The sequence below is a fragment of the Panicum virgatum genome, chromosome 1K (genome assembly GCF_016808335.1).
Source record: "Panicum virgatum strain AP13 chromosome 1K, P.virgatum_v5, whole genome shotgun sequence".
NCBI lineage: Eukaryota > Viridiplantae > Streptophyta > Magnoliopsida > Poales > Poaceae > Panicum > Panicum virgatum.
In genome coordinates, this window is record NC_053136.1 from 37269202 (window position 1) to 37294491 (window position 25290).

Below are 25290 nucleotides of genomic sequence, written 5' to 3' on the forward strand. Positions count from 1 at the left end.
GGATGATTTGCCAGGTATGCCGCCTGAACGCGCCATTGAGTTTTGTATTGATCTCTTGCCTGGCACAGCTCCTATTGCAAAGCGGCCCTACCGTATGGCACCTATAGAGCATGAAGAGGTCAAGAAAACTATTGATGAGTTGCTAGCCAAGGGCTATATCCGTCGCAGCTTCTCTCCTTGGGCTTTTCCATTGTTGCTGGTAGATAAGAAGGATGGCTCGAAGAGGATGTGTGTGGATTATCGGGAGCTGAATGCAGTTACTATCAAGAACAAGCATCCACTGCCCCGTATTGAGGATCTCTTCGATTTGCTTCGAGGTGCTCGTATATTCTCGAAGATTGATCTTCGTTCGGGTTATTTTCAGCTGAGGATCCGTCCTGGGGATATTCCGAAGACGGCATTCACCTGCAAGTACGGGCTATATGAGTATACAGTCATGTCCTTCGGCTTGACTAATGCCCCGGCTTTCTTCATGCATCTGATGAACATGGTTTTCATGGATTATCTGGATGTCTTTGTGGTGATCTTTATTGATGATATTCTGATCTTCTCCAAGACAGAAGAAGAGCATGAGGAGCATCTGAGACTCGTATTGCAGAGACTGAGAGAGCATCAGTTGTATGCCAAGTTCAGCAAGTGCGAGTTCTGGATTGACGAGGTTCCCTTCCTTGGTCATGTTATCTCTCAGGGAGGCATTGCTGTTGATTCGAGCAAGGTGAAGGATGTGCTCGAGTGGGAGACACCGCAGACAGTGAAGGAAGTCAGGTCTTTCTTGGGCTTAGCTGGATATTATCGGAGGTTCATTGAGAATTTCTCCAAGATCGCGAAGCCTTTGACTTCTTTGCTAGAGAAGAATGTGGCTTTTGTATGGACTGATGAGCGTCAGATGGCCTTTGATGAGCTGAAGAAAAGGTTGACTACGGCGCCAGTCCTGACTCTGCCAGACCAGACGAAGAGGTTCACGGTATATTGTGATGCTTCGAAGGATGGTCTTGGGTGTGTTCTGATGCAGGAGGGCAGAGTGATTGCTTATGCTTCACGGCAGTTACGTCGGCATGAGCTGAATTATCCTACTCATGATCTTGAGTTAGCCGCAGTTGTGCATGCTCTGAAGATCTGGAGGCATTACTTGTATGGGCAGCGGTGTGATATCTACACTGATCACAAGAGCCTCAAGTACATTTTCACGCAGAATGAGCTGAACATGCGGCAGAGAAGATGGCTAGAGTTGGTCAAGGACTATGATCTGGAGATTCACTATCATCCGGGCAAGGCCAATGTTGTAGCAGATGCTCTGAGCAGAAGGAGTTATGTCAACATGGCCGTGGCTTTCCAGATGCCTCCAGAGTTATGCGAGGAGTTCGAGCAGTTGAGTCTGGGCTTCTTGCATCATACCTCCAGTGCAGCATTTGAGGCAGTACCGACTCTAGAGGCAGAGATCAGGCAGCATCAGAAAGATGATGAGAAGCTGCAGGAGATCCGTGAGTTGCTCAAGAAGGGCAAGGCTCCTCATTTCAGAGAGGATGATCAGGGTACCTTGTGGTACAAGAACCGGATCTGCGTGCCTGATGTGCATGATCTCCGGAAGTTGATTCTGAGTGAGGCCCATGATACAGCTTACTCTATTCATCCGGGCAGCACGAAGATGTACTATGATCTGAAGGAACGCTTCTGGTGGTATGGGATGAAGCGTTCAGTGGCAGAGTACGTGGCTATTTGTGACACCTGTCAGTGTGTCAAGGCTGAGCACCAGAGGCCAGCAGGTCTATTACAGCCTTTGAAGATTCCAGAGTGGAAATGGGAAGAAATCACTATGGACTTCATTGTTGGATTGCCTCGTACTCAGAAAGGGTACAACTCCATTTGGGTAGTAGTGGATCGTCTGACGAAGGTTGCTCACTTCATTCCAGTGAACACTACTTACTCCGGTGCTAGACTTGCAGAGTTGTACATCTCTCGGATTGTCTGCTTGCATGGTGTGCCCAAGAAGATTATATCTGACAGAGGGTCTCAGTTCACCTCTCGTTTCTGGGAGCAGCTCCATGATTCGTTGGATACGAAGCTGCGTTTCAGTACGGCTTATCACCCTCAGACAGATGGGCAGACAGAGAGGACCAACCAAGTGTTGGAGGATATGCTGAGAGCTTGTGCCATTCAGTACGGCACTAGTTGGGATAAGTGCCTGTCATTTGCTGAGTTCTCATATAACAACAGCTATCAGGCCAGTCTGAAGAAGTCTCCCTTTGAGGCATTGTATGGCAGAAAGTGCAGGACTCCTCTCTATTGGGATCAGATCGGTGAGAAGCAGCTCTTCGGTCCTGAGATCATAGATGATGCAGAGCAGATGGTTCAGGCTGTGCGAGAAAATCTGAGGATTGCACAGAGCAGACAGAAGAGCTATGCTGATGGCAAGCGAAGAGACCTGACTTTTAGTGTTGGTGATTATGTGTACTTGAAGGTGTCTCCGATGAGAGGAATCCGCAGATTTAATGTCAAAGGGAAGTTAGCACCTCGATATGTGGGGCCATTCAAGGTGCTAGAGCGGAAAGGCGAAGTTGCTTATCGCCTGGAGTTACCTCTCAGTCTCTCAGGAGTTCATGATGTCTTTCATATATCTCAGCTGAAGAGGTGTTTGCGAGTACCCGAGGAGCAGGCACCCCTGGATGGAGTCGATGTCCAGGAGGATCTGACTTATATTGAGCATCCGGTGAAGATTCTGGAAACATCAGAGAGGGTTACTCGGAACAAGCGCATCAAGATGTGCAGAGTTCAGTGGAGTCATCACAGTGAAGCTGAGGCTACTTGGGAGCGAGAAGAGGAGTTGAAGAAGACATATCCAGATCTCTTTGCTAGCCAGCCCAGCTAAATCTCGGGGACGAGATTTCTTTAAGGGGGTAGGGTCTGTAACACCCTAATTTAAATTTCAGTATTTATTAATAAATTTAATTGACTTTATTTAATTTTCTAAGGTTTATTGTGTTTAGTTGGCATTTAATCTAAATTTTGTTCCTTAATTAATTAAAATTTATCATAGGTTTAAATTTTTGTTGCATTCATGCTGGTGCATAATTTGATTTGAGTGTGGTTTGAATTCAAATTCAAATTTGAATTCAAACTTTGTTTGAATTAGATTTAGGAAGAGGGAAATAGAAAAGGGATCAAACCAAACCCAGCACAGTCAGCCCACCAGGCCCCCTCGGCCCGCGCACGGCCCACTCCCTCAGCCCGCACCTCCCTCTTCTCACTCTGGGCCCGCTCCCACCCCACGGCCCAGGTCCCCCTCTCTCCTTTGGCCCAGCCTCGCAGCCCGGCTCTTCCCCACGCCGGCCCAGACCGCCCCGCTCTCCCGCTCCGCTCACGGGCCGCTCTCACCCACCTGCGCGCCCGACCCCACCTGTCGGCTCCGCCTTCCCCGTCGCGCCGCGCAGCAACGCACTCCCGTGATCTCCGGCCGAGATCCCCGGCGAGCCCCGCGCCCGAATCCCGCCCGAGATCCCTGGTTTCCCCTTCTTAAACCCAGCCGCACCCCCCTGCGCCGCCATCCCACCCCGCAGCGCAGCCCAAACCTTAGCCTAGCGCCGCCACGACGTCGGATCCACGCCGGTGAGCCCCTGTTTCGCCTCAATTCATCACCTCCGGTGATCACCGGACTAATTCGGCTTTGGACCGCCCTCGCAGGACCCGCACGGACCCCCTCCGGCAGACCCAGCGCCTGGAGCACCCCCTTACCAGCCCCGCCACCGAGCTCGGCGCCGACCCGCCGCTTGGCCACCGCCGACGATCTCCCTGCACGGTCTCCCCGTCCGAATCCCAGCATTGGTAAGCGCCTCTAAGTCTCCGCGTTTCTTTTGCGCTAGATTTCGGGAGCTGTAGCCCACCCTGGGGGCCCGAACATCGCACGCCGGCGAGTTCCCGGCGCCCAGGTCCGCCCGCACCTCAGTCTCGCCATGGCGAGGTCGCTGCAGTGCGCCATAACCCCACACCGGTCTTGCCTAGTCACGCCTTGGTCACGTGCACACTCACTGACCCGAGTTTGAGCCCAGCAGGGTGCAACCGCGCGTGCGCCGGCGAGCGCCGCCGCACAAAGCCACCGCAGCGGTCGCACCCAACCCTCCAAGCCTCCCCGAACCCCACCAACGCCCCTGGTGAATCGCGCATGGCCTAGCGAACCTTCCCGATCCGAGAGCTGGTTGATTTGACCCCGGGAAGGCCGATTTCGGCCTACTCCGGTGAGGCGCCGCCGCGGGGGCTTCTGCTCCGGCGAGCCGTTCCGCCGTCGCGCGCCAAGAGCCCCTTCGTCCGTCCGATCCGAAGCCTAGGGCCCAGATTAGATCGTGGTCCACCCTGATCTGATCCGTCAGATCCAGATCCAACGGCCGAGGATCGCGCGTACCGGTTCGCCCCGCACTTTTGCTAAAGAACCCCTGAAGTTTTCTACAATCAACCCGCGCTCCATAGCCTTTGAAAAATAATTACAGTTTAGTCCCGTTTTTAGCACAAAACCCCCTGAGCTTCTTTAAAATGGAACCCGCAGTCCAGCCCTGACCTTTTTGCGCGCTAGACCCTGGAACTAATGTTTATTTACATTCTAGCCCTCGGTTTTAGCAGAAAAGCCCCTGGAATCCTGTTTTTCTTACAAATAAGCCCCTGAACCTTGTTTTTAGCCTAGAATACGCGTTTTAGCTCCGTTTTTAGCGTTCTTTATATCCACGCGATCGTTGTAACGCGTAGAATAGTTCTAGAGTAGTTTTGTGCGCTGTTTTTATGTATTGATGTATTGTTTCTTAGTTTTTGTTAGTGTTTGTTTGTATGCTTATTTTCGTGCATTGTTTTGGCCATGTGTTCGTGAGTAGACGTTGATCCTTCTGAGGAGCCCCAGTACCAGTACCCGGAGCAGCCGTCTTCGGAGCAGTTTGAGCAGCAGCAGGAGCAGTACGAGGAAGGCAAGTGTAACATGAACAACCTATCACTTTTAATTACAATTTCATACTGCATTTTAATACTGTATGCCTATAAGGACTTTCCTAGCCACTTTATATCCTTTATATATACCTTTGGGTTGCATTTTGGTTAGTTGTGCTAGGTTGCTGCGCTATAACACACTTTGGTCCTTTTTAATTAATTTGATTAATGGTTTACTTGAATTTAATTCTGAGAGTGGCACTCTGTGTGGCTTGAGTGGCTCACTTCTCGTTAAAAGATGTTTTTTTAGAAACATGGTTTAGGGGGCCAGCACGGTGCTTACTGCCTGGTTGGCCACTCTCCATAAGGACCGGTTCATAGAGCGACAACCTGGGACAACAGCGCTACCACAAGGCTAGAATGGGATAGACTTGGCGTAATAACTAGATCTTTTTGGTTTGGAGTAACTTACCTGCGGGGCAAGAGTAGTAAGCTTCAATGGTCCCTGCTCCTCCGGCTTGGTCTGTGCTACGTGCTTGTACCCCTGGAGGTGGGCCCCATCGTCGCCGACCTAACTCTCGCGGTTACGCCTTACCAACGAGATTCTTTCTAAAGGCCTCGTAGTGAGTCGCTGGCCATCTCACCTAAGGAAGTGTGATGAACAACTGGCGTAGCTCACGACTTGTGGGTAAAGATGTGCAACCTCTGCAGAGTGTAAAACTGGTATACTAGCCGTGCTCACGGTTATGAGCGGCCCAGATCCTCCTTTTGATTAGTGAAGTTATCTCCTTCCGACGAGGGAGGTGCTTCTCGGGGTTTACCTTGGTGGCTTGGTTTCAGTTTGGTTCTCAGTAGTTTCTTAATTAATTCTGACTAATTACTATGTAACTGGGTTAATGGTAATTCATCAACTAGTAGTAAATAGCTTAAATAAAATTTTGTCAACACTTAAAAGCTAATGCAGTTGAGTCAGCCAGCCTAGAGCCTCATAGTTTGTGTTATACTTGTTGAGTACAAGTTGTGTACTCACTCTTGCCTCTTCTCTACTTTTTCCTCTTGGCTTCGCTACTGCTGCTCAGTTCCTGCCGACACGAGGGAGTTCGTCCAGCGCTACCAGGACTACGAGGACTTCTAGGTGCTTCGTCTCCCAGTCGACGTCCCTGTGGCGCCCTGCTTCAGCTTCGGAGAGCTTTTATCGTATTTTGTACTTCGCTTCCGCTGTATCAGACATTTTTGTCATTATTGTAATAAATAACATTCGTATTCGCTTATTTATGTCTTTTTACGTGATATGTGCTATGATATACTGTTCATTCTGTTGTATATACGTGTGACTTGATCCTGGCACGTATATGATTGCTCGGTTTATGTTCTTTTATAAACCGGGTGTTACAGAGTGGTATCAGAGCCATATCGACTGTAGGACGAAGCCTAGATAGAACTGGTCGAGTTTTAGGACTTCTCCTCACCAATCCTTGACTGCTGAAACTATTTTACTATTATACCCCTTGACTTCTATGACCTTTTACTCTTCTGCCTTGATTTTTCTCTCTGAAGAATAGTTTTCGTAGATTTGGCCTGAATCAGTCATCTGACCACCATGAGTTAGCTAGGTGACCTTTTTATAATAAAACGATAGCACGTTCTGCGACGCGTTGTGTTAGTCGAGTCTATTGCTCAAACTCGGCTAAGTCGTGAAAATTGTCTGCTTGTTATTATGCTACATGCTTGATTTGGATTTTTGACTGATTGCATAGTTTAGTAGTTTAAATTTGTTTAAAGAAAATCACTCTGATGTTAAAGATAACTAATTAATAAAATGAGTTAGATCGTTGGGGGTAAAACAGTCCACTCTATCCTGTCTACTTTATCATGGTTGAGTCTTTTTCCGCAAAGAGTTATCATATCCATCTGAATTTATCCCTGCAAAATCCTTACTCGTGAAATCTTTTGTTCAAATCAGATGGTGAACACCAGGAGCACCGGTTCAGGTTCTGGCCAGCAGCAGGGTCAGAACAACCAGGGTACCGGGATCCCGATGCCTCCGCCTTTAACTCCGGAGCAGTACTTCCAGCTCCAGATGCAAATGATGGCTACCCTGAACAACACCGTTCAGGCTCTTCAGCACGCTCACACTCAGCCTCCGCCTCCTCCACCGCCGCAGCCTCGCGACAGGCGTGCTGAGTTCCTGAGGGGTCACCCGCCGACGTTCTCTCACACGTCCGACCCTCTCCAGGCTGACGACTGGCTCCGTGCAGTGGAGCGTCAGCTGGACATCGCCCAGTGCGATGACCGTGAGCGCGTCTTGTACGCAGCAGGACAGCTGCGAGGGGCAGCTTTGGACTGGTGGGAGTCCCACCCAGTTCACGACCGCGAGGCTCTCACTTGGCTCCAGTTCAGGGAGCGTTTCCGCAGCCACAACGTCCCCGCGGGCGTTATGAAGATGAAGCAGAAGGAGTTCCTTGCACTGAAGCAGGTAATCTTAAGTATAATCATTCAGCGTTTTCTTTTGAGCTAATGCCCTTGTTCTATCCTTATGAATCTTGAGTTAATCTTCCGATATCTATCTGTCTTTGTCAATTCAGGGGACTATGTCGGTCACGGAGTATCGTGATCGCTTTCTTCAGCTGGCACGCTACGCCCCTGCCGAGGTTGCGGATGACCGCAAGAAGCAGGAGCACTTCATGGAGGGTCTTGAGGACTACCTCCAGTACGCGCTGCTCAACCTCCGCTTCGACGACTTCAACCATCTGGTTGACAGTGCGCTCAACACTGAGCGTAAGCACCTGGAGATGGAGGACAAGAAGAGGAAGATTGTCCCCGTTGCTTCCGGCAGCAACACTCGCCCCCGACTCCAGCAGCCCCAGCAGTACCAGCAGCAGTACCGGCCTCCTCAGCAGTACCAGCAGAGGCCACCGCAGCAGTACCCGCCTCGACAGCAGCAGGCAGGTCAGGGCCAGAGGTTACCGGCACCTCCGGCTCGTGCTCCACCAGCTCCGCCAGCACCGCAGGCTCCACGTCCGGCAGCTCCTACCGGACAGCAGGCTCAGGGACCTCCTCGCACCTGTTTTCCCTGCGGCCAGCCGGGGCACTACGCCAACGCTTGCCCCCGGAAGGCGCAGGCGGGACAGCAGGGGCGCCCAGCTCAGCCCAGGGCGCCAACACAGGGCAGGGTGAACCACGTGACGGCCGAGTCAGCGGCCGAAGCTCCCAACGTGGTTATTGGTACGTTCATGGTTAATTCATATCCAGCTACAGTGCTTTTTGATACTGGTGCTACGCATTCCTTCATTACTCAGTCTTTTGTCGAGCATCATGGTATTCATACTAGCACATTAAAGAGGTGCCTGTTAGTATCTTCACCGGGAGGACAGTTGAGGTCTCACACTTACTGCCCGAGAGTCAGTGTTTCTTTGAGGGGAGTAGAGTTCTGTACTGATCTGATGGTGCTAGACACCAAGGGCATTGATGTCATTCTGGGAATGGAGACTCTGGCCAAATGGGGAGTTCGTATAGATTGTGCTCAGAGGACAGTCTTGTTATCAGCTTCCAGCGGCCAAGAGGTTGTTATCAGTGCAGTAGAGCCTTCTGGATTTCTTCATCAGATGGAGGCTAGACCCACGGACGGTATTCGCGTGGTGTCTGAATTCCCGGATGTCTTTCCGGATGATTTGCCAGGTATGCCGCCTGAACGCGCCATTGAGTTTTGTATTGATCTCTTGCCTGGCACAGCTCCTATTGCAAAGCGGCCCTACCGTATGGCACCTATAGAGCATGAAGAGGTCAAGAAAACTATTGATGAGTTGCTAGCCAAGGGCTATATCCGTCGCAGCTTCTCTCCTTGGGCTTTTCCATTGTTGCTGGTAGATAAGAAGGATGGCTCGAAGAGGATGTGTGTGGATTATCGGGAGCTGAATGCAGTTACTATCAAGAACAAGCATCCACTGCCCCGTATTGAGGATCTCTTCGATTTGCTTCGAGGTGCTCGTATATTCTCGAAGATTGATCTTCGTTCGGGTTATTTTCAGCTGAGGATCCGTCCTGGGGATATTCCGAAGACGGCATTCACCTGCAAGTACGGGCTATATGAGTATACAGTCATGTCCTTCGGCTTGACTAATGCCCCGGCTTTCTTCATGCATCTGATGAACATGGTTTTCATGGATTATCTGGATGTCTTTGTGGTGATCTTTATTGATGATATTCTGATCTTCTCCAAGACAGAAGAAGAGCATGAGGAGCATCTGAGACTCGTATTGCAGAGACTGAGAGAGCATCAGTTGTATGCCAAGTTCAGCAAGTGCGAGTTCTGGATTGACGAGGTTCCCTTCCTTGGTCATGTTATCTCTCAGGGAGGCATTGCTGTTGATTCGAGCAAGGTGAAGGATGTGCTCGAGTGGGAGACACCGCAGACAGTGAAGGAAGTCAGGTCTTTCTTGGGCTTAGCTGGATATTATCGGAGGTTCATTGAGAATTTCTCCAAGATCGCGAAGCCTTTGACTTCTTTGCTAGAGAAGAATGTGGCTTTTGTATGGACTGATGAGCGTCAGATGGCCTTTGATGAGCTGAAGAAAAGGTTGACTACGGCGCCAGTCCTGACTCTGCCAGACCAGACGAAGAGGTTCACGGTATATTGTGATGCTTCGAAGGATGGTCTTGGGTGTGTTCTGATGCAGGAGGGCAGAGTGATTGCTTATGCTTCACGGCAGTTACGTCGGCATGAGCTGAATTATCCTACTCATGATCTTGAGTTAGCCGCAGTTGTGCATGCTCTGAAGATCTGGAGGCATTACTTGTATGGGCAGCGGTGTGATATCTACACTGATCACAAGAGCCTCAAGTACATTTTCACGCAGAATGAGCTGAACATGCGGCAGAGAAGATGGCTAGAGTTGGTCAAGGACTATGATCTGGAGATTCACTATCATCCGGGCAAGGCCAATGTTGTAGCAGATGCTCTGAGCAGAAGGAGTTATGTCAACATGGCCGTGGCTTTCCAGATGCCTCCAGAGTTATGCGAGGAGTTCGAGCAGTTGAGTCTGGGCTTCTTGCATCATACCTCCAGTGCAGCATTTGAGGCAGTACCGACTCTAGAGGCAGAGATCAGGCAGCATCAGAAAGATGATGAGAAGCTGCAGGAGATCCGTGAGTTGCTCAAGAAGGGCAAGGCTCCTCATTTCAGAGAGGATGATCAGGGTACCTTGTGGTACAAGAACCGGATCTGCGTGCCTGATGTGCATGATCTCCGGAAGTTGATTCTGAGTGAGGCCCATGATACAGCTTACTCTATTCATCCGGGCAGCACGAAGATGTACTATGATCTGAAGGAACGCTTCTGGTGGTATGGGATGAAGCGTTCAGTGGCAGAGTACGTGGCTATTTGTGACACCTGTCAGTGTGTCAAGGCTGAGCACCAGAGGCCAGCAGGTCTATTACAGCCTTTGAAGATTCCAGAGTGGAAATGGGAAGAAATCACTATGGACTTCATTGTTGGATTGCCTCGTACTCAGAAAGGGTACAACTCCATTTGGGTAGTAGTGGATCGTCTGACGAAGGTTGCTCACTTCATTCCAGTGAACACTACTTACTCCGGTGCTAGACTTGCAGAGTTGTACATCTCTCGGATTGTCTGCTTGCATGGTGTGCCCAAGAAGATTATATCTGACAGAGGGTCTCAGTTCACCTCTCGTTTCTGGGAGCAGCTCCATGATTCGTTGGATACGAAGCTGCGTTTCAGTACGGCTTATCACCCTCAGACAGATGGGCAGACAGAGAGGACCAACCAAGTGTTGGAGGATATGCTGAGAGCTTGTGCCATTCAGTACGGCACTAGTTGGGATAAGTGCCTGTCATTTGCTGAGTTCTCATATAACAACAGCTATCAGGCCAGTCTGAAGAAGTCTCCCTTTGAGGCATTGTATGGCAGAAAGTGCAGGACTCCTCTCTATTGGGATCAGATCGGTGAGAAGCAGCTCTTCGGTCCTGAGATCATAGATGATGCAGAGCAGATGGTTCAGGCTGTGCGAGAAAATCTGAGGATTGCACAGAGCAGACAGAAGAGCTATGCTGATGGCAAGCGAAGAGACCTGACTTTTAGTGTTGGTGATTATGTGTACTTGAAGGTGTCTCCGATGAGAGGAATCCGCAGATTTAATGTCAAAGGGAAGTTAGCACCTCGATATGTGGGGCCATTCAAGGTGCTAGAGCGGAAAGGCGAAGTTGCTTATCGCCTGGAGTTACCTCTCAGTCTCTCAGGAGTTCATGATGTCTTTCATATATCTCAGCTGAAGAGGTGTTTGCGAGTACCCGAGGAGCAGGCACCCCTGGATGGAGTCGATGTCCAGGAGGATCTGACTTATATTGAGCATCCGGTGAAGATTCTGGAAACATCAGAGAGGGTTACTCGGAACAAGCGCATCAAGATGTGCAGAGTTCAGTGGAGTCATCACAGTGAAGCTGAGGCTACTTGGGAGCGAGAAGAGGAGTTGAAGAAGACATATCCAGATCTCTTTGCTAGCCAGCCCAGCTAAATCTCGGGGACGAGATTTCTTTAAGGGGGTAGGGTCTGTAACACCCTAATTTAAATTTCAGTATTTATTAATAAATTTAATTGACTTTATTTAATTTTCTAAGGTTTATTGTGTTTAGTTGGCATTTAATCTAAATTTTGTTCCTTAATTAATTAAAATTTATCATAGGTTTAAATTTTTGTTGCATTCATGCTGGTGCATAATTTGATTTGAGTGTGGTTTGAATTCAAATTCAAATTTGAATTCAAACTTTGTTTGAATTAGATTTAGGAAGAGGGAAATAGAAAAGGGATCAAACCAAACCCAGCACAGTCAGCCCACCAGGCCCCCTCGGCCCGCGCACGGCCCACTCCCTCAGCCCGCACCTCCCTCTTCTCACTCTGGGCCCGCTCCCACCCCACGGCCCAGGTCCCCCTCTCTCCTTTGGCCCAGCCTCGCAGCCCGGCTCTTCCCCACGCCGGCCCAGACCGCCCCGCTCTCCCGCTCCGCTCACGGGCCGCTCTCACCCACCTGCGCGCCCGACCCCACCTGTCGGCTCCGCCTTCCCCGTCGCGCCGCGCAGCAACGCACTCCCGTGATCTCCGGCCGAGATCCCCGGCGAGCCCCGCGCCCGAATCCCGCCCGAGATCCCTGGTTTCCCCTTCTTAAACCCAGCCGCACCCCCCTGCGCCGCCATCCCACCCCGCAGCGCAGCCCAAACCTTAGCCTAGCGCCGCCACGACGTCGGATCCACGCCGGTGAGCCCCTGTTTCGCCTCAATTCATCACCTCCGGTGATCACCGGACTAATTCGGCTTTGGACCGCCCTCGCAGGACCCGCACGGACCCCCTCCGGCAGACCCAGCGCCTGGAGCACCCCCTTACCAGCCCCGCCACCGAGCTCGGCGCCGACCCGCCGCTTGGCCACCGCCGACGATCTCCCTGCACGGTCTCCCCGTCCGAATCCCAGCATTGGTAAGCGCCTCTAAGTCTCCGCGTTTCTTTTGCGCTAGATTTCGGGAGCTGTAGCCCACCCTGGGGGCCCGAACATCGCACGCCGGCGAGTTCCCGGCGCCCAGGTCCGCCCGCACCTCAGTCTCGCCATGGCGAGGTCGCTGCAGTGCACCATAACCCCACACCGGTCTTGCCTAGTCACGCCTTGGTCACGTGCACACTCACTGACCCGAGTTTGAGCCCAGCAGGGTGCAACCGCGCGTGCGCCGGCGAGCGCCGCCGCACAAAGCCACCGCAGCGGTCGCACCCAACCCTCCAAGCCTCCCCGAACCCCACCAACGCCCCTGGTGAATCGCGCATGGCCTAGCGAACCTTCCCGATCCGAGAGCTGGTTGATTTGACCCCGGGAAGGCCGATTTCGGCCTACTCCGGTGAGGCGCCGCCGCGGGGGCTTCTGCTCCGGCGAGCCGTTCCGCCGTCGCGCGCCAAGAGCCCCTTCGTCCGTCCGATCCGAAGCCTAGGGCCCAGATTAGATCGTGGTCCACCCTGATCTGATCCGTCAGATCCAGATCCAACGGCCGAGGATCGCGCGTACCGGTTCGCCCCGCACTTTTGCTAAAGAACCCCTGAAGTTTTCTACAATCAACCCGCGCTCCATAGCCTTTGAAAAATAATTACAGTTTAGTCCCGTTTTTAGCACAAAACCCCCTGAGCTTCTTTAAAATGGAACCTGCAGTCCAGCCCTGACCTTTTTGCGCGCTAGACCCTGGAACTAATGTTTATTTACATTCTAGCCCTCGGTTTTAGCAGAAAAGCCCCTGGAATCCTGTTTTTCTTACAAATAAGCCCCTGAACCTTGTTTTTAGCCTAGAATACGCGTTTTAGCTCCGTTTTTAGCGTTCTTTATATCCACGCGATCGTTGTAACGCGTAGAATAGTTCTAGAGTAGTTTTGTGCGCTGTTTTTATGTATTGATGTATTGTTTCTTAGTTTTTGTTAGTGTTTGTTTGTATGCTTATTTTCGTGCATTGTTTTGGCCATGTGTTCGTGAGTAGACGTTGATCCTTCTGAGGAGCCCCAGTACCAGTACCCGGAGCAGCCGTCTTCGGAGCAGTTTGAGCAGCAGCAGGAGCAGTACGAGGAAGGCAAGTGTAACATGAACAACCTATCACTTTTAATTACAATTTCATACTGCATTTTAATACTGTATGCCTATAAGGACTTTCCTAGCCACTTTATATCCTTTATATATACCTTTGGGTTGCATTTTGGTTAGTTGTGCTAGGTTGCTGCGCTATAACACACTTTGGTCCTTTTTAATTAATTTGATTAATGGTTTACTTGAATTTAATTCTGAGAGTGGCACTCTGTGTGGCTTGAGTGGCTCACTTCTCGTTAAAAGATGTTTTTTTAGAAACATGGTTTAGGGGGCCAGCACGGTGCTTACTGCCTGGTTGGCCACTCTCCATAAGGACTGGTTCATAGAGCGACAACCTGGGACAACAGCGCTACCACAAGGCTAGAATGGGATAGACTTGGCGTAATAACTAGATCTTTTTGGTTTGGAGTAACTTACCTGCGGGGCAAGAGTAGTAAGCTTCAATGGTCCCTGCTCCTCCGGCTTGGTCTGTGCTACGTGCTTGTACCCCTGGAGGTGGGCCCCATCGTCGCCGACCTAACTCTCGCGGTTACGCCTTACCAACGAGATTCTTTCTAAAGGCCTCGTAGTGAGTCGCTGGCCATCTCACCTAAGGAAGTGTGATGAACAACTGGCGTAGCTCACGACTTGTGGGTAAAGATGTGCAACCTCTGCAGAGTGTAAAACTGGTATACTAGCCGTGCTCACGGTTATGAGCGGCCCAGATCCTCCTTTTGATTAGTGAAGTTATCTCCTTCCGACGAGGGAGGTGCTTCTCGGGGTTTACCTTGGTGGCTTGGTTTCAGTTTGGTTCTCAGTAGTTTCTTAATTAATTCTGACTAATTACTATGTAACTGGGTTAATGGTAATTCATCAACTAGTAGTAAATAGCTTAAATAAAATTTTGTCAACACTTAAAAGCTAATGCAGTTGAGTCAGCCAGCCTAGAGCCTCATAGTTTGTGTTATACTTGTTGAGTACAAGTTGTGTACTCACTCTTGCCTCTTCTCTACTTTTTCCTCTTGGCTTCGCTACTGCTGCTCAGTTCCTGCCGACACGAGGGAGTTCGTCCAGCGCTACCAGGACTACGAGGACTTCTAGGTGCTTCGTCTCCCAGTCGACGTCCCTGTGGCGCCCTGCTTCAGCTTCGGAGAGCTTTTATCGTATTTTGTACTTCGCTTCCGCTGTATCAGACATTTTTGTCATTATTGTAATAAATAACATTCGTATTCGCTTATTTATGTCTTTTTACGTGATATGTGCTATGATATACTGTTCATTCTGTTGTATATACGTGTGACTTGATCCTGGCACGTATATGATTGCTCGGTTTATGTTCTTTTATAAACCGGGTGTTACACAGTGTATACCAGTGAACTTCTAAAATGCAAAACAAATCACAGAAAAATCAGAAAAATGCAAACTCAACTGATCTGGAATCCTTGTAACAAGATCTACAAATTTTGTAACATTCACATTTGCAGAAACCCAACCAAGTTTAATCTAGGGAAAAGATTAATAAAACCACCTTATGCATGTTCATGAAGTTCTGCTCATCAAATGACTTTGATTTTTGGATATGTTATCACTAATGGAATTTTAATATCACAGTAAAAAGATGACACCAACCCAAAACAGTTATCATGTTGGAACAATCAAGATTCTCTAATCTGTTGTTAGCCTTCTTGATTTAATTCTGGAAAATATGCACATGAACTTGCCCTGGAATTTTTACTGCGTGCATGTAAAACTAAAACACTGTTAATACCTAAATTTAAGATTTATTAGAATTCATTTGCTATATACCATGATTTATGCTTGTTTAATCAACTTAATTCCTTATATATAGTTCCTATGCTCAGAAAAATCCATGTTTATTTCTGGAGTCTCTTTTTAGCTCTGTGTTCCTGTCTAAGAATTTTGAGCTGCATTTACTGAGTTTTGCCTTGGTGAATAATCATGCTTAGCATCTTAGGGCTAGATTTACTATTTTTGTTCTGAGTAATCTACAATGTTTATGATCATTATTTTTGGGCATGATCTTGTTTAGAGTATGTTCTACTTGTGATAAAAAGTTCAGACGCAATACTGGTCGAATGCATCTTGAGAAATTCATGCAAACTCATGTTAAATTAACTGAATAACTAATTTATCATAGTGAGTTAAATCTTGAAAAATTTTCTGGAGTATGTTTAACTCAGGACTAGTCTCTGGTAAAAATTTGAGAACCAAATCCTCAGTAAAACTTTCTGTAGATTTAATCTTTGTTAATGGCTTGTTGTTTTTAATCTTTTTATCACCTCTGCTATATAAGTGTATAAAATCTGGAAAAATTTCAGTACTGAGTTTATGCTTTGAAGTTGCTTGCATAAAATTTTTAGCCCCAGAATCCATGTTGAACATTCTGTACAAAAAGATGAAGTAACTAGAGTAATCCATTTGCATGAATAGTTATAGTTCTTGCTCTATGGTAGATGCTGAAATTTATACCCTGAATATTCAAGTTTGAATCTGAGTTACTTTAGTGTTTCATAGCTAGCTCTTTAGTAGTTGTGTTGTTAAGAAATAATGAAAGCATGCTATATGTTGAAATTAAAAATGAAAACCCAAAACCCCACTCATTCATGAATAACCGTAGTTATGTGTGCTACTCTATAAACGATTGCCCATGCAATGAAATGTGAAATCATCACTAAATTAAATTTCATGGACTACAACTTTATCATGAAGGAAAGAAATTATATCCCTGAATAACTCAAAATCTTGCATTGCATATAGAAACGGTTAACCTCGCGGACGGAGACTACGAACTGGTGCCCGCGGACACTCGTGCGGAGCAGGAGGTTAATCTGAACTGTACTAACTTGTCCCAAGACCTGGGCCAAGCCCCAGAAGCTTTTCTGCCTGACAGTGCCCAAGAAGGCAAGCCCCGGAGCATAATCCCACTATTTTTTTTTGAATTATCTTTCTGCTATCTATTTATTAATGTATGGTAATAGTTGGTTTTCTGCATTTAAGTTCTCTAGGCGTTGATCGAAAACCCTAGATGCATGATCCATAGGAACCTATGTTTGATACCGGATCTTTTTATCGACTAGTTGCCATGCTAAATAGGTACGGTAGAAGTCGAGTGGTTTCCTGTCTCTCGCGAGCAAGTAGGAATTGTACTAACTTTAATTCCTGTTGAAATGTAAGGACAACGGGCGGGGTTGTGTAGTTGTGATACCCCGCTGGTGTAGTCAAAAATGGCTAAGGTCGCGGTGTGTGGCTCATTTCGCTAAGCGTTTGAAAGTACTAGCCACATACCGAGAAATATGGTAATCGGTAAGCTTAAGTACCTGATTGGACCGGCGAGTGGAACGATCTCGCACCCTCCTGGTAGAAGTAGGGTTTATTTTTATGTCGCGACGTACGGGTGCAGAGTGGTCGGACTCTGTAGTCGGGGAGGGTGTTCCGGATCCACGGACTGGAAAGAAAGGGGAAAAGTAGCGTGGGCGGGAGCGAAGTCGATCCCCATGCGTGTGGTCTAGGTTCCCCCTGGCCAGGTTGAAATTCGATTCAGAATCGTCCGCCTCTCACGGCATGAGATTGCTTAATGTTTTCGGTCACACAGAGTAACAAGTGGAACATGATGATGATAATACTGCTGGTTGATTAAATGATTGCTCTACCATGTTTGTGTAGAGTTAGTTGCAAATTAGAATGGTTAATCCAACTAGAAGATGGCTAGACAAAATCTGAAAATAAGGATCAACTCTTAGCGGCATTTTTTTTTTGGCAAACAAACCCCACCAACCAAAAAGCCTTGCATGTCTAGTTATCGGACTATGTTATATCCGGAGACGGGTCAGTCTTGCTGAGTAATAGTATACTCAGCCTTGCTTGTGGCACTGTTTTTCAGGTACTAACTTTGAAGATCTGTTTGCGAGTCTTACTTGGCCTTGCACTCTGCCTCCGGGTTGGTCTGTTGAGTGGGATGGCCCTTCAGCTGGTGCTAATCACCCTCCCGCTGAGTGACGCATTCGTACGGGCTTTACCGATGCGTCACGTTATTTCGTTAGTTATCTTTTAATGCTTCCGCTGAATAATGAGACATGAATAATTGAGGAGTTGGAACTCCATACTACTTCGCTAGTCTGAACATGGTTTGTAATAAATTTTCTTTCCGTGGCAATCACTCTGAGATGTATGAAATGGTTGGTGTTGTAATCTCTGGGCTCACCTTCGTGTGAGTGTTGTCTGCTGATCCTGGAATAGCGTGGCTTTTATCGAGGCTTCACTCGAGGAACTACCGGTGAGTGCCAAATTGGGTCAGAGTTGCTTAGCAACGAAGATCAGTGCACCCGGGCCCAGTAGTTTTGGGTGGTTCCGCCACAGCTGGCATCAGAGCTCGCAGACAGCCTACCAGAGATGGCAACCTCGGTTTTCAAAACAACAATTTAAAACTTGACTTCAAAGCTACTAAAGTTTTGAAAGAGTTTAGGATCTCCAAGGACAAGTCTAGGACGTAAAGCCCTAGGGAATCTTATGGGTATAATCAGGTGGCTTATTTTGTATGGCTAACTTCCAGCACATTACCTTTCAGTATTTAAATTCTGTAATTTAAATTCTGCAAACTACGTCGTCGCCACGAAGGTATGCTTACTCAGTCAGCTGAGGGAGTCTGACCTTCCCGTCGGTGATGCGAGCCGAACGCTGGAGCTCAAGCAGTGGCCTACTTGAGCTGCTGCCCATATACCAACTTCGGTTGAGTATATGGGGAGTAATGGTTCGAAATTGGAATTCAATTCCCCGTCAAAGACGGTACTCAGTCAATACGTTGTTTCGATAACGTATGCTTAACGTTGTCCATACGGCGGTAATGGTATGGATGCCGATTCTATAGTGATCGGTAATGTATGGGGACGCTTTCGTGAGTGCTAGCACGAAAGGTTCATTTTATATGCTGTCAATCTTCTGCAGGTACGCTAACTCGAAGTCGAATTATAGGCTATCTAGCTACATCAAGTAGCTATATAGTGAGAGACATAACATGTATGCCACCAAAGTCATTGCGTAAGACCAAGGTTACTTGGCAATTTTTTCCTTGGTGAGGACGTATAGGTTCTGCATTCATTCTCAAAAAGATTAGCAAATAAATCTCTGGGGAAATCGCAAGCAAATCCGTTAAAACACTATCCTAGGGAGTATCCAGAAAGTCTGCAACCTGGTTTCCACGAATTTTAACCTTCTGATAAGTTACTCAAATCGACTTGGGGTAGTAAGACTAAATGATGTTTCCTAAGTTATCAAGCTGCTGTAAAAATTTGAAAATTTTTGAAGCCTTCTAACATGGTATTTGTATTTTTGGATCAACCCTGTGTAAAACTGTTAACTCTGAACCATCTATACAACTGAAATTTTTCGACCTTTATAAGTTGTTCCAACTAAAAATCGTTCAACATGAAAGTTGTAGACAACTAAGTGATGAGCTTACCATAAAAATTTGAAGAATTTTTGACGTCGGGATTGAGAGTTATAGTCAAAATACACCCACTCTGGACACTCAGTTTTCCTGGTTGACTTCACTCTGAATACCTGAGCATATCACCCCCATGGAATCCGAATTGAGCTTAGTAATGACTAGGTGAATTGTTCCTTAACATCAGAGAGATCTTGTGTAAATTTTTGAGAATTTTTGAAGCAAGTTCTCTACAGTTTTGGCCATTCTTTCACTGTTCCAGAGTTAGTAGTTCTTGTTACCATCCGCTGATCCATCGGTCTTTTGTTGGGACAGATGGAAGAGCTGCTGGTCGTTGACGCGCAGGGGCACGTGCACTCCGCTTGCCTGCACTGGGACGGGTTTCCCCGCCGTCTTTGGGAGCTTTTGAGTGCAGCCGGTTACCTCCAGCCACCGGTTTACGATGGCCACGAGTTTGTGGAGGACGGAGTTTGTCGCTGCAGTGTGACGATGGTGATCCCGCAGCACCCGCTCAACAGGTGGGAGCCGATCGTGACTCAGATGGTCGGTCACTACCTGCTGGACACCTGGGAGCTTACCGCCATGAGGGCGATGACCACCTTTTGCTCTTTGCGCCCTCTGGAGGTGGTTCTGACCGCGTTCGGGTTGTTCCCTGCACCTGACCCGGCAGACCCGCTTTGGCTCGACCGGATGGCACACGTGGACGTGGTCGGTACCCTTGACCCGGTCGGGGCACTTTGGACGACAGCGATGTGCTTGGACGGCCTTTACAGACTTCACACTTACCAGAGTTACGCCGTCGCTCAGTTGGTGGACCACGCTCAGGCCTTGCACCTGGCGGTCCAGCTGAGAGATGGGCAGCTTCAGGAGGCTAGTACCGAGCTCGAGAGCAGGGCTACTCTTATCGCCCAGCTCCACGGCCAGATTCACGAGCTTCAGGACACTGTGTCGGATCGTGACGCTACGATCAACTTCTTGGAGGACCAGTTTCACGACCTGCAGCTTGAGATGGACGAGGCTCAGGGGCAGCTCCACGCGATACAGCACGCGCAGGATGCCCTTCACGCACCTCCCGACGAGATGCAGGTGGACGAGGAGGACGAGCCCCAGGAGATAGAGGGCGTTTCAGAGACGGACTCCGAGGACCAGGCGCCGCAGCCCGCACCGGTTGAGGTTCACACTCCCGCGGCGAGTGAGGCATCGGTCAACATGTAGACCGAGGCGCTGTTTCTTAGCTTTTGTAGACTCCTCTTAGTGTAGCCTACTTTTGGATCATGGCTACTAGGCTAACTTAGAGTTGAGTAACCCCCTTAGTACTAATGTTAGGAGTGACCAAGTAGAAATGAGAGAACGATGGATGTAATGAACCCCTAATGCTACTAGTGTTAATTATCAGTGATCTGCAAAAAGCTGAAGGCAGCAGTTAGTTCGAATTTTTATCCTCTTTTCCTTTCGGATTTAGCTCCTGAGTTGAATACTAAAGTTGTTCCAAATTTCATCAGGAACCTGCTCGCAAAATTTCAGCCCAAACGGATTGGTATTGCAGGAGATAATCGCAAATTACAGAAGCTCTGTTTTCTGTGAAGCAGAAAAACCAGAGGAGGAGTAATTGAATTTTTCGACTAACCTACTCTGGAAATCTGACTTTGTGATGACTACCAAAGTTGTAGATCATGAAATTTCCTATCTCTTGTAAAAATTTCAAGTCCATATCATGTACCGAACTCCAGTTATGAGCGTTTTCGTATCGCTGGTTTTGCTGCACAACCTGATTAAGCAATTTCCAGTACTTCCATGTCATTTTGAGTTGTATATTCTATTTGAAATGATGATAATGATGAGCCTAATGCAAAAGTACTCACATTTCAGATGGTTGGATCAACTCGAGGCACCCCTAGTGGTTTTGGAGCCGGAGGGAATGGCGATCCACCTCCACCTCCTCCACCAATGGGTATTGCTGAGGTTCTTGCTGCCCAGACAGAGATTTTGCGGCAGTTGGTTCAAGCTCAGCAACAACCGCGGGGTGGGCATCATGCTCATCACGCACAAGAGGCGAGCTACCAAGATTTTCTCAGCACTCAGCCTCCGCTGTTCAATAAAGCGGATGAGCCTCTGGACGCTGACGCTTGGATTCGCACGATCGAGTCCAAGTTTTCTCTATTGACTACTCCTTGTTCCGAAGCGAACAAGACTCGCTATGCCGCGCAGCAGCTTCGCGGATCAGCTCGTATGTGGTGGGATCATTACCACGGGATGCTACCGGCTGATCATGTGGTGAATTGGAATGAATTCAAATTGGCTTTTCGAGATCATCATATTCCAGCTGGACTTCTTGACCGTAAGCTTAACGAGTTCTTGGCCTTGACTCAGGGCACTCGTACCGTGGTGCAGTATGCTCAAGTATTCCATCAATTGTGTCAATATGCTGGACATCATGCCGATACCAACGCTAAGAAGCGTGAGTGCTTCCGTCGAGGCCTTAGTACCAAATTACAAGAGAGGCTAAACCTTGTCCGAGCAGACTCATTCAATGAATTGGTGAATATGGCCATATCTCAGGAGGATCTGATTTCTGCACACCGCGCTGAAAAGAAGCGCAAGGCACCTGCTGGACCCTCGAGTGCCTCTGCACCGAGGTATCGTATTGTGCAAAATAACCCACCCGCATCCTCTCAGAAGGCCCCTCAGCCAGGGCGTTGGATTATTAGGCCTCCTCAACAGCAGCAGCAGACTCGATTCGGGCTTCCCCAGCAAGCTCGATTTGCACCTCAGCAGCAGCAGAACGGCCCCAGGCCGAATGCTCAGCCAGCCGCTCGCCCCGATAATAATAACCGCTGTTTCAGATGCGGGAGTCCGGATCACTTTGCCAAGATGTGCCCCCAGGCGGGACAATCTCAAGGGCAGGCTTCTCGCAGAAATGATCAGCACAAGGGCAAGAGGCAAACCATTCAAGTCAGGCAGGGCCGACTTAACTTCACCAACCTTGCTGACCTTCCTGAGGGAGCACCAATCATGTCGGGTACATTCTCTATAAACCAACACCCCACCGTTATCTTATTCGATTTTGGTGCATCTCATAGCTTCATTAGTTCTAAATTCGGAGCAAGGGTTGGGTTAGATTTCTGTCACACGAAAGGTTCATTCATGATATCTACTCCGGGTGGTAAAGTCGCATCAAACCAAATCGTTCATAATGTGCCACTTAGTTTGGGTAGTAAAACCATTCCTACCACCTTGATATTGTTGCCACTAGAAGGTATGGACATTATTCTGGGAATGGATTGGATGAAAAGACATGGGGTAATGTTAGATATCTCTTCCCGAGCCGTTGAAATAAATTCTCCAACTCATGGTCATTCGGTTCTATATTTACCACATCATCAATGTCACAACTCTTGTGCCTATGCCATGAAAGATATTCGTCTCGAAGATATTCCGGTAGTCCGTGAGTATGTAGATGTTTTTCCGGAAGATTTACCTGGTATGCCGCCAGACCGGGATATCGAATTTGTCATTGAACTTCAGCCTGGTACAGCACCTATTTCAAAAAGGCCATACCGAATGCCGCCTAAAGAATTGGCTGAACTAAAAATCCAGCTACAAGAACTGTTGGACAAGGGTTTTATCCGCCCAAGTGCTTCACCTTGGGGCTGTCCAGCATTGTTCGTAAAGAAGAAGGATGATAGTCTGAGGTTGTGTGTTGATTACCGGCCTCTCAATGCGGTGACCATCAAAAATAAATATCCACTTCCCCGCATTGATGTATTGTTTGATCAATTGGCTGGAGCAAAGATTTTCTCCAAGACTGATCTTCGTTCGGGTTATCATCAAATTAAAATCCGGCCTTGCGATATTCCCAAGACCGCCTTCTCAACCCGATATGGTCTCTATGAATATTTGGTTATGTCTTTCGGTCTCACCAATGCTCCGGCTTATTTTATGTATCTCATGAACTCGGTATTTATGCCGGAACTTGACAAGTTTGTCGTGGTCTTTATTGACGACATTCTGATCTATTCCAAAGATGAGGCAGAACATGAGCAACATCTGCGCATTGTTCTTCAACGTCTCAGAGATCATAAGCTGTACGCAAAATTCTCCAAGTGTGAATTCTGGCTGGACACAGTCAAATTTCTGGGTCACACTATATCTAGTGAAGGCATTTCAGTTGATCCCAGCAAAGTACAAGAAGTGATGGACTGGAAACCTCCTACTTCAGTTCATCAGATCTGCAGTTTTCTCGGCTTGGCAGGGTATTACCGCAGATTTATTCCGGACTTCTCCAGAATTGCTAAGCCCATGACAGAACTACTAAGGAAAGATGTCAAGTTTAAATGGAACACGAAGTGTGATGAAGCATTCCATACATTGAGAGCACATCTAACCACTGCACCAGTCTTGGCTCAACCTGACAACAATAAACCATACGACGTTTATTGTGATGCTTCAGGCACTGGTCTTGGTTGTGTTCTAATGCAAGACAATCGGGTGATAGCTTATGCTTCCCGAGCTCTTCGGCCACACGAGCTAAATTATCCCACTCATGATCTGGAACTAGCCGCCGTTATTCATGCTCTCAAGCTTTGGAGACATTATCTTATGGGCACTCATTGCAATATCTATACCGACCATAAGAGTCTCAAATACATTTTCACTCAAAGTGAGCTGAATATGAGGCAACGAAGATGGCTGGAATTAATTAAAGATTATGATCTGGAGGTTCATTATCATCCGGGCAAGGCGAATGTTGTAGCCGATGCGCTCAGTCGCAAGGTTCACTGCAATTGCCTATCAATGGAGTCATATAATGACACATTGTGTGCTGAAATGCAAAGGCTGAAATTAGAAATTATTCCTCAGGGCTCTTTGAATCATATTTCGGTGGAACCGACACTCTATGACCAGGTCATCATGGCACAATTACACGACAAAAGTGTTGGTATCATCAAGCAGCAAGTAGTAGAAGGTGAAAATAAATATAAGTGTTTCCGAGTGGACCATAAAGGAATTTTGTGGTTCGAGGATCGCCTAGTCGTTCCCAAGAATCCTGACCTGCGGAAACAAATCCTGGACGAAGCACATCTCTCTAAATTCTCTATTCATCCGGGCAGCACCAAGATGTACCAAGATCTCAGGCAAAATTTTTGGTGGACTCGCATGAAGAGAGAGATTGCCAAATATGTCGCAGAATGTGACACCTGCCAGAGAGTGAAAGCTAGTCACTTGAAAGTTGCTGGAACTCTCCAACCTCTACCAATTCCATCTTGGAAATGGGAAGATATCAGCATGGATTTCATTGTGGGCTTACCAAATACTTCTCAGCACCATGATTCCATTTGGGTCATTGTTGATAGGCTCACAAAGACTGCTCATTTTATTCCAGTGCATACTGAATATCGAGCCAAGAAATATGCTGAGATCTATATGGATCGGATTGTCTGCCTACACGGTATACCAAAAACAATTATATCGGATCGTGGTCCTCAGTTTGTGGCAAGGTTTTGGGAGCAACTTCAAGAGGCTCTCGGAACTAAATTAATTCGAAGCTCAGCTTACCATCCACAGACTGACGGACAAACCGAAAGGGTGAATCAAATTCTTGAGGATATGCTTCGAGCATGTGTCATCCATTATGACAAAAACTGGGACAAATGTTTATCCTTGGCTGAGTTTTCTTATAACAACAGCTATCAGGCCAGTCTGAAGATGGCACCCTTCGAGGCCCTGTATGGTCGACAGTGTCGAACTCCTTTGAGTTGGTCCCAGACTGGGGAACGTCAAATCTTTGGACCTGAATTAGTGGTCGAGGCTGAAGAGAAAGTAAAAATAGTACAAGCAAACCTCCGAGCAGCCCAGTCTCGGCAAAAGAGTTATTTCGATAAAAGAAGGGATCCTTTGAAGTTCATGGTTGGTAATCACGTCTATTTACGAGTGTCCCCAACTCGAGGCGTTCAATGTTTCGGAGTTAGGGGTAAGCTCGCACCTCGCTATGTCGGGCCATATGAAATCATTGAAGAATGTGGACCCGTGGCTTATCGTTTGCGACTTCCTTCACGACTTGCCGCCATCCATAATGTTTTCCACATATCCCAACTCAAGAAATGTGTTCGAGTTCCTACGGAAATCATTGATCAATAGGAAATTTTAGTGGAGCCCGATCTCTCATATACCGAATATCCACTCAGAATTCTGGATCAAAAAGAGAGAGGTACTCGTCGAAAGGTGGTAAAAATGTATAAAATTCAGTGGTCTCATCACACTGAAGAAGAAGCCACCTGGGAGACGGAGGAGTATCTTAATCGACATTATCCGGGTTTCATTAGCTCC